Below are 7,027 nucleotides of genomic sequence, written 5' to 3' on the forward strand. Positions count from 1 at the left end.
CCTTCTTTCTATTTCAGCAACTAAGGTGTCAAGGATGGGGTAGAGTAGTTTCTGCCTGAATGCATCTTTGTCTGCATTACTGTTGTGCAGGCCTATAGTGCATGTCACATACGACCCACAAAGTTTGGTGCTGACTTTGTGTGCTCTTTTATTCTCAACATTCTCAACAGCTATGTTGCAGTGTTTGGTTGTCTCTACTATGTCATTCCACAGTTTATCACTAAATGCCTCAGTCCTATACTCTTGAAAAGTATCAAGAAGTGACTCCACCATGTCTGCTGCCATAGCTAAATCAACTGAGGGTGACTGCAACAGGTCAGAAAGCAGCTTTGTGTCACCGAAAACTTTTCGGAAGGTTGCAAGGAGGCCTATGAATGTGAGTTCAATCTGTGCAAGCAGACCTCTAGCATCAATGGACCTGTCTCTGTGATTTTCTGCACTTATATTTTGAAGAACACACAACACAGCTGGTAATCTATCCATCAAATTCCTGCAAGCTAGTGCTCTACATGCCCATCTTGTGTCACTTAATCTTTGTAACTCTCTAGGTGTGCCACCATACATCTCTTTCTGGACTGTAAGCCATTTCTGGTGCACATAAGAGCCTGACATGTATACATAGATCTTCTCAAGTAGCGAAAAGAAACAATCGGCCTCTGGAACTGACTTCACAGTGTCAACCAAGACCAGGTTTAGACAGTGTGCATTACAGTGGACATAAAACGCAGTTTTAGCCTCTGTCTTGATTCTGGCTGCCACACCCGAATGTTTACCACTCATTACTGAGGCGCCATCATAACCTTGTCCAACAAGGTTTGATTTGTACTGAAGGCCATAGCTTTCTAAGCACTTGATGATCATGTCACTAAGCCCCTTAGCATCTAGATTTTGTGCGTGCAGGAATTCAAGGAAGCTTTCAAGCACAGCCCCATTATAGTAATATCAAAGTACTAATGACAGCTGTTCCTTTTTTTGGAGATCTTTGGTTTCATCAGCGATGATGGAGAATACCTCACTCTCTTTCACTTCTTTCACAATGGAATCCTGCACCATACTGGCTAAGCACTGCAGAATTTCATTTTGTATGGTATTGCTTATGTATTTGGCATTGCCTTTTGCTTTCATTTTTTTGGCTACCACAGGATTGTGTTTAGCAATCATTTCAAGAATTTCTAAGAAATTCCCTTTGTTGTAAGACTGCTCAGACTCACAGTGCCCTCTTTGTGCCATATTTTGTGTGGCTGTCAAAAGCAATATATCTGCAACAGTTTTAATGTAACTGCGATTCTCTTCGACCTTCTTTTTGTACTCTTTGTTGATCATGTTTAATACAGAAGCATCTGTAAGTGCAGCCCTCTTGTGTTCACTCCAAGCTAACATGGCAGTAATGTGAGAATCTGATTTTTCATGCAACTTAAAGCCGGCATCTTTATACATTGCTTTTTTCCAATGTGAAAAGCCGGATTCTGAGGTGAACACAGATTCTGACGTGCTAGGCAAAGAGAACTGCCTGCATGCATAGCAGTACGTTGAGTCTTTCATTATTGAGTACTCAAGCCATGAAAACCTGTTGTACCAGGATGGATTGAACGACCTCCTCTTCTCCCCTTGCATGGTTTTTGGATACAGCTTTAACTGGGGTTGAGTGGGTCCTGTTGCTCTTGACTGTGAAATATCTGTAAGTGACAAATGTATGGGAATCAGGACCTTTTAGTGTCACATAAGTCACTAACTTAAATGAATTGTTAAGACATACCAATAGGTCCCGGCTGGCTATAAGAGGCTCCCACAAGGCCTGCAAGAACCTCAGCACTGGACACACCTGTAGCAATACAGAGATTTTATTAGTTTAAATATATTTCAACTTGCCACATTTAGATTTTAAACACCAGTATTATTGGTATCCTGATCCAAATAAAAGCAGATACTGTGATGTTAATTTAAAAAAAGGTAAAGCATACATACTATGCTGCATGTGTGATGGTGAAGGGCCCTCATCACAAGAATCTTCACCTGATTCTGCAATAACACATATGTTGTCATTAGAATGAAAATGTGCCTAAGTATATTATACTTCATATGAACAATGCATTGTTAAGACATACCAATAGGTCCCGGCTGGCTATAAGAGGCTCCCACACCACTATCCCCCTGTGAATGGCCTGCAAGAACCTCAGCACTGGACACACCTGTAGCAATACAGAGATTTTATCAGTTCTTTATAATTCAAATTGTCACATTTAGGCTTTTCACACCAGTATTGTTTAAAAAATTGTCTACACACTTAATGACAGTATATGACACTGTAGTATATTTGAAATATCTCAGTTCGAATCAATGCACATAATGTTTTAAAGAAGGTCAATTCATACATACCCTGATGTGTATGTGATGTTGAGGGTGACTCTATAATAATACATAAGCTGTGATTAGAATGATAATACAATCAGCCTTTCCTAAGTAAACTAAGAGGCATGGTACAATCAAACCAAATTAGTAAGTGCAAACATGAGAACAAACTTGAACTATCAGGATTTCACATACCAATGTGTACAGCTGAGGCTGAAGGCTGGCTCTCATCCTGTGACTGACTGCTCTGCCCCTCCTCTGGCTCTATCTTAGATTTCTTCCTTGCGAAGAAATCTTTAATATTCTGACTTCTTTTCATACTGTAATAGTCCCATAATGCACGACATTCTTATATGTTGTACAATAAATAATTGTGCACACACAAGAATGAAAATGAAATGTAAATGATGTTATAGGGGTCTAATATAACAGTTTTACTCAGTACAGAATAGCTAAATGTTAGCGTTAGCATCGTTGACAGTCAAAACAGTTGTTTTCTAACGAGATGAGGAGACGACAGCCGTGTGCCAATTACAATAAAACAAATAAAACAAGACAGGGTACATGTTTAGCTTATTACCGTTACAGCTTCTAACTACAGGCACAGTAAGTGTAGTAAAATGTAGGCTACTCACATATTTCACAACGTCGCGCCAGAGACGTGCTGCTTTCTGATAGAATGGAGAATGTATTCGCCTGTATGTTCATCAACGTCTTCTTTGCGCCTTCTTCAACTTCAACTCAAAACAAGAGCTCATTTTACGTTCAGTGCAGTGGCCCGCCTCTGACTGGGCATATAGCCAATCATATTTTAAAATTTTGGGGTGGCACTTGGGGTGGCCAATCAGATTTCAGGGGTGGCCTGTGCCACCCAAGGCCACTCCCTGAACACGCCAGTGTATTCAGGTCGTTAACAGGTGCGTTTTTCCTGGGTGAGTCAATCAATCATACTACTGGGTCAGTCTTTGGGTTTTCGTGTGAAATACCGCCATCTAGTGGATACTGCAGGGGTCACAGTAAAAAAAGAAAATGAAAGAATACATGTACAGGTGGAGTTCCGCATTTAGATGAGGAAATGTTGAACCGAAGGATAAACCGGAACAAGGTCATACAGGTAGGATTTAAGATTTTAATGATTATTTTCAAGTAAAATGTTTCTATCTCCTCTGAAGAAGAAACTCAATTGACTTTTGAGTCAATTGACAACTCACAAAGACGCATGCAGACTTTAAAGTAGAAAATAGTTGAAATCCCGGTTGAAAAAGGAGTGCTCCCAGAAATCAGGAAGACATGGTTGTTATTAAAAAAAATATTCGGTTTTCATGGTTTAGAGATCTTGCAACAGGAGAAACATTGAACCTTAAAGAGAAAACAAAGGAGACAGATGGGAGCTTTGGATGGACACGGGAAAAAAAGTAACCTTGAATTAGACAAACTGAAATGTAGTCCAACTGCAATCCCTCCTCAGACGCTTCGTTATACCACTGTATGGGGTTCCATTAGTGCCTAGAATTTGTTTATGTGCCTTTTATAATGTAGCTTGTCTACGTGTATATGAGCGGTACAGGAGAGAGTGGGGTGATTTGTAATTGTATTTATTTATTTAGTGAACACAAGATTATAGCCTGTGTTAATTTGTGACAGTGGGGAAGTCATGCCACTCCCTGTAGCGGATTACTGCAAGAAGAAATCGGTCATGTGACAACACATCATGTGACATCATGTGAGTTTGGGTCAAGCAGACAAGTCCGTATTTTTTAGCTATTTTTAGATATGGGTGAAACACGGTGGCATTTTTTCACCCACCTGCCTTTCTAACACTCTTAGCTGTTGTTTTCCAAATAAGCTTTAATTTCTCACGAGACGAGGGAAAGGGCAGATCAAAAAGACAGCGTTCTACTTCCTGCAGATAATCATGAATGTTTGAATTCTGATTATCTGGGTCAAAACGTTCTACGTCCCGAGCAAGTTGCCAAATATGGATACCATACATATGAGGTGGACCTGGACCACTTGGGGAATTAAGCTGGTTCATGAACTGATGGAGGCATTTGAACTAACCTTTGATCATGCAAGGATGATCCTGATCCAGAGACGGTTTGTTCATCAGGGCGATTGGGTGACGCATTACCAAAGAGAGAAAGAGAGAGGAGGGAATTTATAAGTTAAACCAATCAACCTGCGTTAAATGTTACGTTGAGTACGTCACCTCCTGTGTCCCGCCTCTTTTTGGGCGATTTCAACATGGTTGAATGTCACCCTGATTTCTTTAATGAAATAGACGTTCACGTTAAGAACGTTTTTTTCAATACGCAGGCTCTGCAATGCATTCTCTATGGCTTCCGGGAATGCTTGCACTAATGGATTTATGTCATACAGTACGTAGATCTGCTGGATTACTGTCAGGTGTGAGAAGAAGAATGTCGGAGTATGAATAAAGTTTGATATAAAAAAGTGTGAGAAATGTACTGGAGCATTTAAAACCACACCTACAGCAGCAATAGAAGTAGAAATGGGAGAAATGCCATTAGATTTAAGAAGAACAAAACTAGAAATAAATTATTGGCTGAATTTAAAAGGTAATAACTTAGATCATCCAACTTGGGAAATTTTAAATCCATATTGGGAAAAATAAAAGAAAGAATTGAGGAGTTTTGGATGGACAATTGAAAATAAAATAAAAGAATTTAAAATAAATGATTTAGAAATTACTCAAACAACACCAATATCAATTATATCACCATGGAGTGACAGTAGATATGACAATAATGGAAAAGAAACAAGATAAATCTTACATTGTAGATAGTTATTCAGTACAGTTACATTTAAACAATTATTATCAATATATTCAAATTTATACAGATGCATCAAAAATAAATGAAAAAATAGGAATAGCATTTGTAGTACCAGAATTCAATATAAGAATGGGAAAACGAATTACAGACGGATTATCAGTATACACAGGAGAAATGTTGGCAATATTATTAGCTTTACAATGGGTAAGACATAAAACCATTAACCATTGTAACCATTCAAAATCCTATAAGTTTTATCATTAAAACAAGGAAATCTGAGGGAAAGAGTATAATTAAAGAAAACCTGGCAAAAAAAGGTGGGATGAAGAAAAAACAGGTAGATGGTTTTATAAAATTCAAAAAACATTAAGAGAAAGAAAAAATGGAAGACGAAATAGAAAAGAGGAGAGGGTGATAACAAGATTAAGATTTGGGCATTGACTTTACATCAAAATGTGTGAAATGTTAACTGTAAGTCCAAACTCACAAAGCATTGACGGTAAACAGGGTTTACGTAGCTGTCAGTTTACCCATTAGATGGGTCACTTTAGCTATCACTGCAACTATTGCCCCCCTGACACATTTGGCAGGAGCTGCCACTGTCCTGATCTAAGCAAGAGTATTCCAAGGTGTGAACTCTGACATTTGGTGGTGGGTTAGTTTGGTGTGGGACACCTGAGCGACTCTTGTGGCCTTTAGGGGGCGACACAGAATCAGGACAGGTGGTGGTATGAGTCAAGTGTGATATCTGCTCATCCCTCCAGGCACAAAAAACAAGTGTGCCTTACAGATTTTATCTATTGGCATCAATTTATATTAGTTTCATCTTAAATGGTCACATGATAAGGAATTTATTGATTTTTGTTTATCAAGAGTGCTTGGTTCAAAGATTTTTTGACGGTCCCTAACTGCACCACCGCGTGTGGAAGAAAGGAGCAGCTGAGAGATGCTGGCCGAAATCGGAGTCCCTCAACCGGATCAACCATGAGCTAGATCCCGCTGACTCCATGAAGCTTGAATGTCCAATATCCAACTTCAAACCAACTTTACCACAGTTGATCCAGCTGCTGGATATTACCCTCATGCGCTGTGCGCAAGGGATAAACAGTGGGAAAAATGCATAAATAAAGATTGTAAAGGGCTCCTTTAGAAGGAAGAGAAGGAATAATCGATCTGAGCTGAAGCCCCTGTTTTTCCAAGTTCCTTAAAAAGTCCGCACCTAAATTACAATGTAATTTTGCGCACCTGAATTCAAGCGCAAGGCAACAGCCCACCGAAGCACCACTGGCTCTGTGTCGTTAAATACAAAAGAGCATGAAACACAGCTACTGGCTCTCCTATTTGATTTTAAATGGGACGTTTTGGTACGAGTGGAAGGACATTAAACGTAGTGATTCACGTTTTGAAGGCTGGCCGCTGATAAGCCCCTGGCTTCGAGGGAAGGCAGGAGAGAGGAGAAGACACAGCGCACGTAATTAAACAAAAAGATGCAGGATAAATAAGAACAAAACCTATTAACAGACTAATTGGCGTTTTAGAATGCATCTGGTTGGCAGCGTGCATCCATGACCTGTTCTAAATGATGGCTTTAGCCGCTCAAAAAAATCATGACTCTGATCGCTCTTTCTGCTGCTCTGTTACCTGCAGCACAAATAAGCTGTGAAAGAAGCTGAACCAGCTCCGCAGAAGGCGGGTCTAGACTGAGCTCTGGATGGACAGAGCTGTGAACGGATGATTCGCAGCCCAGATGGCCTTCGTTATTTTTATGTTATTTTTTTATTTATTTGGTACAAACATTTACTCGCCATGTGGCAGCTAGCCCTCTGAAATTCACTCGCCAAACGGGAAATTTACTCGCATTTGGCGTCTGGCGAGTGGTAATT

General features: G+C 39.8%; 1 long non-coding RNA gene across 1 annotated transcript; it reads right to left on the bottom strand.

Moving 5' to 3' along the window:
- Nucleotides 1-1,457: 1,457 nt before the first annotated feature.
- LOC118562531 lies at nt 1,458-2,020 on the bottom strand. The gene is made up of 3 exons (XR_004930651.1): nt 1,966-2,020; nt 1,757-1,822; nt 1,458-1,676 (listed from the first exon to the last, which is right to left on the bottom strand). It is a non-coding gene; the product is annotated as an uncharacterized LOC118562531 (long non-coding RNA).
- Between the last annotated feature and the right edge of the window lie 5,007 nt (nt 2,021-7,027).

Source organism: Fundulus heteroclitus, unplaced genomic scaffold, assembly GCF_011125445.2.
Source record: "Fundulus heteroclitus isolate FHET01 unplaced genomic scaffold, MU-UCD_Fhet_4.1 scaffold_96, whole genome shotgun sequence".
Lineage (NCBI taxonomy): Eukaryota > Metazoa > Chordata > Actinopteri > Cyprinodontiformes > Fundulidae > Fundulus > Fundulus heteroclitus.